This window comes from Bacillus rossius, chromosome 2, assembly GCF_032445375.1.
Source record: "Bacillus rossius redtenbacheri isolate Brsri chromosome 2, Brsri_v3, whole genome shotgun sequence".
Taxonomy (NCBI): Eukaryota; Metazoa; Arthropoda; class Insecta; order Phasmatodea; family Bacillidae; genus Bacillus; species Bacillus rossius.
Window position 1 is genome coordinate 3,264,854 of NC_086331.1, and position 12,607 is coordinate 3,277,460.

A 12,607-nucleotide genomic window follows, 5' to 3' on the forward strand; every position below is an offset into this window, starting at 1 on the left:
GTAATCCAGTTTCACTACAACCATTGAATATATATAATATTCAATGCTACTACATACTAACAATTAATTGCACCTTTAAAAAATTTCAAATAAAATCTACAACTTTCAATTGGTTTAGTATTATTCAGGGGCCTTCTTAAATGTACTGCATTCGTCATACATTTAAGGATACTTATTTTGGAGTCTTAAAAAAATTCTTCAAACACCTTTTAAGTTTACAGAAAAAAAAAACGCACAGAAATTAAAAACTCGAAACTGAGAGAATACGGGGAAGTATCTAACAAGATCCAATTGTCTGGAAGTACGAAGAACTATTATTTTATTTGTGATCCGTATAAATGTCTACAAAATTATACTTAGACATTTCTAACACCGTGCATACAGAACATTCCAAACATTTATTCATAATAGTCCCGTTTTTGCAAGGTATTACCAACACGTATGTCTGTTGCCACTAGATTGAAAGACGGGGGGAATACATTTTTTTTTCGTTATTTTGTATTTCCTTTTTTTTCGTACATGCATTATATTTGATCTGTATTCTCTTCGCTCCTGACGACAATGAAAACTCCCGGCGAGTCCGTACAAACTCCGGACGTGTCTTCACGCACTGTCCGTGAATGTCCGTGAACCTCCAGGTCCGCCGGCTCTTCTCGAAGATCCCGAGTATCTTCGCCCAGCGCTGAGACCGCGCGTGGGGCAGCAGAGAAGGCGTGGTCGAGCGATGATCAGACCCTGGCGGGCCACTGGCAGTGCGACGACTATGCGTGCGTGCTCTCCGGAGACCAACCGTCGTCCGTGGTTTTATTATTATTATTATTATTATTATTTTATTTTTTCGCGTTCTTTTGTGCTTGTTGGTTGTGCGGACGCCGGGGAATTTGGGGGGGGGGGAGGGGGGGGGGACCGTCGCGGTTGTCAACACCGTGGCATTGTCGCTCTCTTGGCGGCCGAGGAAGAGGGAAGGGGGGCTTCGCGGACCATGCGCGTCGGTGTCTGGTTTCTGGGGCTCTTCCTGCGCCATTGTGCGGGACACTCGCACAAAGACACACAACCCCCACCCCTCCCCTCAACTCCGGGAGAAGTGGGCAAAAAAAAAATGAACGCCAAGGAATAAAAACTTCCCCCCCCTACCACCCTCACCTTTTTTCCCCGCTGGTAAATGTTCTGCTACACTCTCACTTTTGTTTCTTCACCTTCCTCCGCGGTCCTGCCCGTTTATACATCATGGTCTCAAAATAGGATTGTCTTCGTGAAACAAGGCATTAGTAAGCCTCTCTCTCCCCCTCTTTTTTTTTTAAGCCTGCCCGTGTCCGACGACGAAAAGTTAATTGTTTCGTTACTAATGACGCGTGTTTGTATAAATTGTTGGTGGCTTTAAAAATCTTGTAAAATATTTCCTTGCGCCACAGAAAAAAAAAACACACACACATTTCCTTTTCCCCCGCCAGACTCATGATCAAATAATTTTTATTTTATTTTACGTGCTTTAACCTTAATTCCCCTCGACACGCAGACCCAACACAGTGCAGGGAAACTGTACATGACCTAGAGCAAGCAAGTGTCCCCGCGTTGGCTTGTGTTTAGTAATTTAGGGAAACTGTGGAAAACCGAAATCTCAGTGGCTGGACTTGCTGTATTCGATTTCTGTGTACAGTAGAATGCAAATATAATGATTTGTCGTTGAACCTTTTTGGCACCGTCATTGTCAACGAAGGAAACATCGCAAAAACAAAACACAGTTACATAAAATATTACGGTCGAAAGCAAACAAAAACCAATTTTTTTTTAAATTTTATTTACGCTTACGTGCATTATGAGATCACTTTGTCAGTTGGTCTTAAATGTCAACTCACAACCAATATCCCGGATTCTATTCCCGACGAGGTGTCTTATAGTCACCTGCAAACCGCAAAATGCGCGTTCTTTCAATCGGATTGTTAGTCACTGGCGTATTTGAAAATTAAATTCTGGTAATAAGGATCGCAAACATACTCGGCCGTTTCATGAAGTTTCTTGACTTGTGGGTTCTTGGTTCGTCGAAGGCGAAGATTCCACCGATGTTTTGGTCTGACGATCGCCTCTGATTTTTTAGACAGCCCAGCTAACCAGAGAAGAAGAATCCACCGATTCGACAGCCAATAAATTAGGCCCAGCTACGATTGTCCATACCAACCAACCAACCAGAATGGAGGAAAGCTCTTACTGGCCCACATCTGCAGCCGATCAGGAAACACTCCCATTGCAGGCGAGAGTATTTACAGGCAAGAGAATTTAGAAAAAAACTCAGGAGGTAACTGCTTTTAAGAAGATGACGACTGCAAGTTCAACCAAAACGTCAGTGAAATCATCGCCTTCTAAACGTTTAGTACCCACAAGCCAAGGAGCTTTGGTATTCTGGTATTTTGGTAGTAGCAATACTTGTAAATATAGTGCTCCTGGCATGTACAACTTTATTTTAAAACTCTTATTATATGAATAATGTCGCTTCTTCCAATCGCAGCGTTAAGTGTATGAACCACTCGCTTTTCCACAGCACTACGTAAACTTGTACCAGTCTAGGGCCACAACCTGTGTAAGCAGAAGATCACTTGACGCATACGTTCTCAATCCTTTGTATGCCGCATGGTACTGTGGAAACGTCCTTGCGTCTGATAGGCCGCGCCGCGTGGGTCTGACTCCTGCCAGACTCGCCTTTGAGCACTGATTGGTAGATTTTGTGCCACCGTGTCTCTGGTCATTTCGGCCATCTTGGTCGCGTGTGCAGACGGAGTTTGCGACGGATCCGGCAGTTTCTGGCAACAGAGACACCGCTTCCCAGAATGAAACTCCTGTCACCATGGTTAAGGACGGAACATTTCGCGAGTTGACATCGCGAAAGTTCAAACATCCGAAAAACTTAAGATCTTACCACGTCCACAATATGAGAAAGTGGTTTTCTGTCACCTCCTAGTGGGCTACGAGCCAGTTAAAACCCAGATGCAACGTAAATTGACTTCCACTGAAACACCTTTAGAGAAACCTGACAGTCAGAAGCAGACAAACAAACGATATCGGCTCGACCACGAACGTCCCCAGTTCACAACAACTAGCAGGTCTATCCGCATGGACTTCAGGAGCGATACTGCTGAAGGCCACGTGGACCCCCTGTTGACGTGACCTCAGTACCATCGCTGTGCACCAGTGCCGGAATCAAAGTTCGTCCAAATAAGAAATCCACGCAGTATTCGCAGCGTCAGTTGCCGGCTTTTTCACCCTGCGCATCTTATCAGCGGACGAGCGTACAAGAAGCTAACAAGATAACGCAGTATTGATCTGGGAAACAATACGTCACACACTGGACGAGAAGTCATCGGTGTCTGGCCTGCTGCATTTTCATTCTTCAGGGGAGAAAAATAATAATTTCTAGACATAGTTGAATTTAGACCTCCAAAGTGATTCATGACGCCCTTAAATATTGTAAAAAAGATTTTTTTAATGGTTTTGAACATGTTATAAATTATCACAATACTTTGTAAATGAATGTACACATCCGCGAATTGTGCTTTTTGTATAAATATGTTACACTTTTGTAAAACTGGGAAAATAAAAGTTATTGATTAATGAATACATTTTCTTAACCTTCCAGCTAATATTGTGTTAGGAAGCGAAGTTTAGTTTGAAAGACATGCCCAGCTACAGTTTGCACACACTAAATATGAACCTTTTAAAACTACTACAAACCAGTAGAATTTCACTGATCTGCATCAGTTTTAACAGTTTCCAATTTAGTATGAATTATCCAATGAAAAACCCCAAATAATTTAAAGCAAAAAAAACTGAAGTTTTACGTTATTTAAGGTCACTAAGTCTTATTTGAATTCATTACTATAAATAAACACGTGTAAAACTTTCGACCGCAAGAAGAAAACTTAAAAAAAAAAAAAAAAAGAAACTTTAACTGTGTGAGTGCACAATATATTGATTGCATCCTTTATACTTTTCGGAGTGTCCTCTTTTCTACCAGTTGAATGTTTCTAGCTTTAAAAAAAAAAAAAAAAAAAAAAAAAAGAGGGGGGGGGTGGTTGTCTGTAAATTCGGTTTACGGACAATAATTTTAGGTGATAATGTCATATAAAATATTTTAAATTGCTGCTTTTAAAAAGCCCGCCTTAACCTGTTTGACATTATAGAAGATTTTCTAGCACGGTGGTTGGCCGGTTCTTGCACGCTCGGCTCAGGCGGAACGTGACAATGAGTCATGTCATTTCGTGCGTGCAGCCGGCGTTCATCGATTTATAAGACGTTATCACGTCAAAAAAAACCTTTAACTGTATGAGTGCACAATATATTTATTGCATCCCTTATATTTGTCGAAGTGTCCTCTGTTCTACCAGTTGAATGGTTCTAGCCATAAATATCGTAGAGACCTGTAAAATTCGCGATTTCAAATCCCTAAACGATAGACTCCATGATCCTCTACGCACTCGTGCAAATTACATCTGCTGATTGGTTACGACTCGTAACACCTGTTGACTGGAATGATCGTGATTCGCTAATTCTTCTGGTAAAGATATTTCATTGGCCCAAGAGTCCTTCAGATAAACTTTGGCCCAATCACTGAAGCAAAATAATGTCAAAAGTATTTTGGCTCTATCCTATCGCGAAATAAATCCGCGAATTTTACAGGTCTCTATATGCTATCTATAGAGACCTGCAAAATTCGCGGATTCATTCGGTGATAGGCTAGAATTCAAACACATATAACTCTTAGATAATTTTGTTATTGGCTTACTGTTCATCTGGACGAATCTCAACCAGTTATAAACCCTCAACCAAAGAAGGATAGAATCACAGACAAACCAGCTGAGACGACTTACAGGTCGGCAGCCAATGAACTTGCGTTATTTGCCCGAGTGTACAGGGGTATTTTCAGTCTGTCCTGAAGGCCATCGAAACCGCGAATTTCACAGGGATCTATAAATATGTTATCTTTAGAGACCGGAAAAATTCGCGGATTCATTTCGTGATGGTCTAGAATCCAAAAACGTTTGCCCTTTTGCTGCATCAGTGATTGGGCCACAGTTTATCTGAATGATACTTGGCCAATGAAGAACCTTTAACAAAAGAAGTATCGAATCACTAGCGTCCCAGTTAACAGGTGTCTCGAGTCAGTAGCCAATGAGCAGATGTAATTGTCCCGCGTGCATAAAGGATCATGGAGTATATCCTACAGGTCATTGAAACCGCGAATTTTGCCGGTCTGTAGCTATCTGACATGAGAACAGAAGAAAGCCAAGGGAACGCGGGGCCCTAGGGGCAGTGTCCCAGGCCAGGACGGTTGACGCATGTCCGGGAGGCGGCAGTAATGGCGGCCATGCATCCAGGTCTCCGGGGAGCCCTCTGCTCCACGGACCACCTCCGGTTCTTCGCCGGCCCCCGAGGGCTTAGCGCGAGGTCTCTGCACCGACACCCGGGCTTTTTGTCAAGGGCCATCCTCAAGGCTTCCGTCTTTCTGACGTGATGACGTCTTGTAGATCGATGAACGCCGGCGGCAGGCACGAAAAAATGTCACGAGTTACTCCGAAATACAAAATAAACTAACTTATCATTAGAAAATTAAAAAAAAAATATGTATATAATTAGGGACCGGAAAAATTCGCGGGTTCTTTGACCTCTAGGATGAACTCCATAGTTCTACGCACACTCGGTCAAATGCCACCCACTCATTGGCTGCTGTCTTGTGAGGCGTTCCAGCGTAGCAGCCTGTGATTCGATAAAGTTTTGGTTGGGTGTTTCTCATCCAGGTGAGTTGTGAACCATAAGCAGAGGCAGCACTGAGGTATAACGATTTGCATTTTAGCCTATCGCGAAATGAATTCGCGAATTTTTCAGGTCTCTATATATAATAGAACACAATATACACATTTTTAAGGTAAAACATAAATAGGTTGGCTTCTGGGTTGTAGCCGTGTCCTTGGCGAATAATTAACCGACGATTCGGTCGACATTGCAGTCGCCATCATCAGGTAGCAGTTAGTAGTTATGACTCATTGTCACGTTCCGCCTGAGCCGAGCGTGCAAGAACCGGCCAACCACCGTGCGAGAAAATCTTCTATAATATCAAACAGGTTAAGGCGGGCTTTTTTTAAAACTAATTGTTCGTGATTATATTTAAACATATTATTTAAATTAAATTTGCAAAAAACTGTAAATAATATTTGAAAATTAAAAAAAGTATGCAATTTTTCATCAATGTTTTCTTATGACGTTATCACGTAAAATTATCGTCCGTAAACCGACTTTACAGACACAACCCCTTTTTTTTTTGGCTATGATTATAATTCTAAACTAATTCTCTCAAGGACTAACTCGCGTTCCTTACGCTTCTGCAAGCACAGATTTACCAGCAGACTGTACTCCGTAAGCGCCGCGGGAATACAACTCACTACTACTCGCGGGTGGACTACAACTGTCCTGACAATCATACCGGTTCTCAGGTGTCGAAGTCAACGAGTAGCCGAAGCTGAGTAGGCTACCAAGCCTTGTGCCAAAATTTAAACGAAAATGGCTGTCTGTAAAGTCGGTTTACGGACGATAGTTTAACATGACAACATCATAACAAAACATTGATGAAATGATTGCATACTTTTACGAATATAATGAATAATTTTTTATTGAATTATGACTATTTCGTATGGATACATAGAAGGAGTGAAATGAAATCTACAATTTAATTGATAAATTTACTTTCATTTACACTCATTAATTCAAGTATGTTTATTACTTTAACGAAGAGATTATTTTAACTATAACTTTTATACATGTTTGCTATTTAACTTCTTCCAATCTGTGTTATTCTGTTAAGGATATGACGATGATAGGAAAAGTAGGAAACGAATGGGAGTGTTTCAAGTTTAATGTGCCTCGAAAAAGTCAAATCGATGGTTGTTCCAATCGAGTGGAAGAGAGATAGCCTATATGCGGCGCAAGCGTACAATGAGCGTAACGGGACACAGCGTAACGGGACAATGTGCGCAACGGGACGCTTTTTCATGCGTGCAGCCGGCGTTCATCGATTTATTAGACGTTGTCACGTCAAAAATTAGTACGGAATCTTTATTGCAAGCGGTATGAAAATATTTAAAATTGCAAAATTTCGAGGTCTAATCCCCCTTAACCTTATTCTCACGTTGTTTTCTTTTTTTTAACATTTTTTTAAACTTATATTGGTGGAGATCGGCATGAGGTGCCTTCCTTCTCTTGTTAAGGCCAATAAGAACGTGGTTACTGCATTTATGCACGAACATGCTACGCCTTAAGGGTCTGTCTCAGTGACCATGTTGATTTTTTTTTGTTTTTCCATAATTATTATTTTTTTGGCTATTAATGCAATTGTTACTCGCTACCTTCCCAGAAGTTTTTGGTTCTGCCACCAATATTTTCAACAGACATTAACTTACTGTAATATCGTGGGTGTGAAAAGTACATAAGTGATGATAATGAAGAATACAGTAATGAATTTAGCACTTAGTGAATATCTTTTGAAAATATTTGTGATAGAACAAGAATGAAACGGAGTTATCGCGTTAAAATTTAAAAAAAGTAAAAAAAAAAAAGAAATAACAAAAAATTAAGAAAATCAACAAGGCGTTTAGTATACGCGTATAATAAAACCTTACCAAAAGCCTTAATTTTTTTTATTTCGCTTTTTTCTCTTCGACGTCCATTGTATCCCATGTTTCAATAACAATCTTGCACACATCTGCCTACAAGTGTTTCATGAATATCAAGACACGAAAGTAAAAATTACACAATATTTTATTAAAATGTAGAAATGTATTATAAGGACCTAGCTCCTGAGCAGGAGGAATTCACTAACTTTTACCTTGTCCTGAAAACGTACGAGGACAAAATTTAATACGTTTGCTGGTTTTATTCTGTGTGGTTGGTAGTGTCAGAATCGTTTGTAACCGATTTAAGAAATAAAAATAAAGGTTTTTGTTTAACGTCTGTGCTCCTTGGTCTTTACTGCTGTGGCCAAGATTCTTAGCTGTCAGGATGCGGGTGAAGAACGAAGTGGGGAAACAGTGGAAGTGGGGCAAGGGAGGATTCTCACTCCCCTTCTGTGTTACTAGCCATTTAAAGTATATTGGCAGCCAGTAAAGTAAGGAAGGTATTCACTTCAAAGGGCGAGAAATAATAAGTTAAGTAATATCAATCTGTGATCAAGAAGCTCGTGAAAAGTGTCATTCGATGCCTATTCACAAAACAAATTATGCAGATATGAGTAAAACTACAGTGATGTCTATTCGGAAGAATTGCCATGGGGTAATTTTTGTGTAAGCCACGAAAAAGAAAACGCATAATGTAGGTCAACAGCTTCGATTAAAGTGTCATAGGAGATTCTATCCAGGAATCCTATGCTGTAAAGAAAGTTGTTCTTATATTTTTAGAACGCCTAATACACAGGCGGGCCGCGCCAAATTCGGTGCGTTTTTTTTCCTACCACCGACCGCTTCGTTCTGCCGATCCGCGCCAGGCAATGTTTGTTGTTGGGACTGTGCAGTGTCCAAACACCAGTACAGTCGTATGCTTGCGATCTTGCGTGCACCACTTTCCCTCGTGTCGTACGAAGTTTGGCCTCTTCAGACTGTGTTAGCAAGCCCGAGGGTGGTTTTCATCTTTCTTTTGTATTGATTAACTGGAATTACTAATTTTTAATCCTTTATTAGTGTCACACGAATTTACAGCCATTTACTTTATGATTAATTTTTTTTTCCATAGCTACAATAATTATTTATGTGCATGTATTTGTTGAAACCTCCTTATAAACATTATTTAATTTTATTTTTTATTCTATTCAAAAATAAATTTAAATTATAAATTGAAAAGGTTTACATTTTTTAATTCTTTATAAAATTCAATCTAGAAAACTTTTTTTTTTACAAATGGCGACATTTCTTTAACTCAAAGCAGGTACGCGAGGAGTACACATATTCATTTACTCGTATACTTGCGTACTTCACTTCCACTTCGGACAGTCCTTGTGATGTCACTTCCGGGGATAAGTACTACGTTTAAGTATATACTTTAGGCGAATTCGTATACGGCCAATTACACGCAACTTGCTACATTCGTGGTCCCTGTAGTACCATGACGACAATCAGAATCATACAGTTCACATGCTTTGCAACCAAATGTAAAGACTATATGTACCCAAAACAATATCAAATAAACTAATTTTATCGACGTGCCTAAGTGTGACTCAATCATACGCCTGCTAATAGAAATTGGGAATGAAGGTTAGACTTTTTCTTTACACCCGCAACACTGCAAAGTAGTTTAAAGCATGTAGTTCGGTAACAGCTGAGACACTAGCGCGCCTGGCACAGCTAAGCCTGTGTGCTTGTTTCCATCCTGAGCTTCAAGTAGAACCAGGGTGAGCTGCGGTTATGTCTGGATAACCTCAGCATTGCTTCTCATCAGAGCACGCAACATTGCAATGCGTTACACTAACGGAGGCAGCTTGACTCCGGGTTCAGTGTCCTTGCAAGAGTGCAAGATATGGTGGGAGAGCGAATAGGCTCTAAATATTAGGTGAATTTAACATTTAATAACATTATGCCCTAAATAATAACGGGTATTTTCCGCGGAAAACCAAGTTCTGAATGGTCATAAGGTCAGTGCTACCCCATGAGCTATTGGCACTGCTTCTGAAACTACAACAGCGTTTCTTTTTTCTTTTTTTTTTTTTTTGCTGAATATTCTTTCCACAACTTTTCTTAGAATGCGCTAAGTGAATTACTCAAAAATGAAAATGCGAACTTGGTACACAAGAAATTACCAAGTAGAAACTGGTAATCACTCTGGTTTAACGGTATGGTGTGACGCCGACCTTAGACTGCGATAAGTTATGCCAGTGCCAGCGGTTTCTTCTTTGTCATTGGCGGCCGTCTGCAAGAGAAGCCATCGCCCTTTTTGCCGATTCGTACAGGACGCGTTTTCTTCCGAGCTGAATTACTGTGATTGGTGTGCTGACAGTAGATATGCACTTGAAAGTAACTTAACCAATCATGGAACACAGACGATGCTAGAGCTAGTCTCGCAATCTGTTCATAGCCGCATAGTGCACTTTAAGGCCACGTTGTAACCCATAGTGGTTTAGTGGTCGATGCATGAAGAGTTGGCTTCATTTAACATTTTTATACACAATCAATACCTTCTAGTAGGCTCACATTTGGCCTTAATCAAGTCAGAAATGTTTCAACCTTAAGGGTGGGTTACACATTATTAGGCCAACACTTCTTTCATTGGTATATTACTGGCTCAAGCCCGTCCAATTATTAGAGACAAGCAAAATTCGTTTTGGCTTATACAAGTAGAGATTGTAAAGGTTGGTTACACTGAATGACCCTTGCTTGTCATTGGATCACGGGTTACTCGACACACCCTGAGGACTAGAAACCAGAAACAACAACGAATGAACTCCTGACCAAATGTGGCGGCAGCCAATGAACATGCAACATAGACTAGGTTATGCCCACGTTTGTGGGACCTAACTTGGGCTTAGGAAATAATGTTAGCTATGCAGTCTCCATGCTGATTATGATTGGACGGAACGACATGGTAACGCGAACCGCCAAAGTGGACGTAATACTGCCAAAGAAGTGCTGCATGTTAAGGCCCTCACACACGATCAGTACAGCTCGCAGTTTAGACTGAATTGAGGCCCTCTGCACACACGATCAGTCTGGTTGCAGTTGCTGTTGGATGTATCTTATCATCATGGAATATGAAAGAAACTTTGGATGTTAAAATTGCAGTTTCACTTTTAGTTGGGAATATTAAAGAAAAAAAAGAGTAGCAAAGCAACCAGACGGTATAAACTAAGATGTCAGCTGATGGATTGATGGACTGGCGAGACACAGTTCTGACTGAGGGCTCTCGAGCCTGCTGATGGAAAGCCACCAGTTCCAGCTGATCAGCGACTGTTAAGCCCGACTCGATGGCGAGCGTGGGGCCTCTGCAAGAACTGGCCGCCTCGAGTCGCCGTCATACCTGGTGCCGCCGCGCGGACCCTGGCGTGTTTGTTTAGGATGGAATTCCCAGGCGCGTGGAAGGGTGCAGCCACTCCCATCGCGAGGGGGGAACACAACAGCGCCCTAACCCCGCAACACCCTCCGTGCGCCGGCGAGGACGCGGAGAGGGAGTAAAAAGAACACAAACGAGCCGCAGGCAGCATCTGCCGCAGCTGAAGAGACTGCGTGCACTTCCGCCGGCAGCAGGCCTGCCAAACCTGACAAACTGAACGGCACTTGGAACTACTTCGTTGGAGTAATTTCAACCACCAGCTGGTCACGCGTATTCTTCAATCGTTTGCAAACCAAACCAAAAGCGGCACCAGGGAAAATTTTTCGGGAGAGGCTGTTGTAAAAATAAGGATGAAGTTGTAAGCAATGCATTAAATAAGTCTGAGATTGGCCAAGGATTATTTACCAAATTTACTGTTTCCAAAAAGGAACATACAGATATTGGCCAAGGATTATTTACCAACGTTACTGTCTCCAAAAACGAACTTTCAGATATTGGCCAAGGATTATCTACAAAATTTATTTTCTAAAATAACGAACTTTGGAACAATATTAAAACGTTTCATGAAAGTATAGTTTGACCAATGAATTTAATTATTTATAAATACCCTATGTTTTGAAGAGGGGCAATCGGCCCTACACACTCTCCCTGGAGACATTCTCAAACCCAAAAGGCTTGGCAAGTCGGTACTTAATAGCGACGTATCTTCGACGCTTGTTTTTGATTGGCTGGTTTAACTTCAACACGCCGTGGCTAAAATGATGGCCTGTGGATCGTTAATTATTTTGATAAATGTTTCTAATTGGCCCAGTGACATCCAGAGCCAATAGCGGAAGCAGCACAACAGTATAAGTATTTGCAGTTTAGCCTAATATGAAATGAAACCGCGAATTTTCCCGGTCTCTACTTATTGATGGCTCAGCTCCATACAAATAAAATAATGTGTGAAAATCAAAAAGGCAGCCAAAATGTATACGCGTTTGCATTTCGGCACCTCGCGAGGCGAAACCACGATGTTTTAAGTCTCTCTCTGCCGAACTTTGTCTCAGCCGGTGTGATTTGAGGGGCCTGCGGCGAGTAAACTCGTTGGGCTTCGCCAGAATGTGAGAAGGGGCTTCCATCAGGATGCGAGGACCTGTCGCGCTAGCGCCGTCGATCAGCCAGCGATGAAACACATCCAAGACGGCGGCCGGCCTGATGAGTCTTGGCTGGCGGTAATTAGCGCGCTGCCTGCTCGCTAATTATGCTTGTTTCCTCCCCCGCTGCCGGGAGTAACGACTTGCCCGTGTGGTTGCGAGAGTTTGGAGGGCGCAGATGGGCGCAGATCGCTCGCTCTCGCTGATGGCTAATCGCCGGAGCTCCACCTCGCGCGCAGATGTCGTGCTCGCTCGCCCTGCCACTGGAGCTTCGCCTCTAGTTCCTTCTTGAATAAACCACATTAAATATTTAGGGGCAGGCGTTTTTCGCGAAAATTTCTGGACACTTATTAGACTGCAACAAGGTATACCCGCACCAGTGGTTTCTTCCTTGTGAT

The 12,607-nt window shown here is 41.9% G+C and overlaps 1 protein-coding gene across 16 annotated transcripts in view; it reads left to right on the forward strand.

The window, feature by feature from the left end:
* The window catches only part of LOC134529035 (forkhead box protein P1-like), a 565,106-nt gene that overhangs the window by 255,804 nt on the left and 296,695 nt on the right, over positions 1 to 12,607 (forward strand). The gene's annotated exons all lie outside the window — the stretch shown is intronic.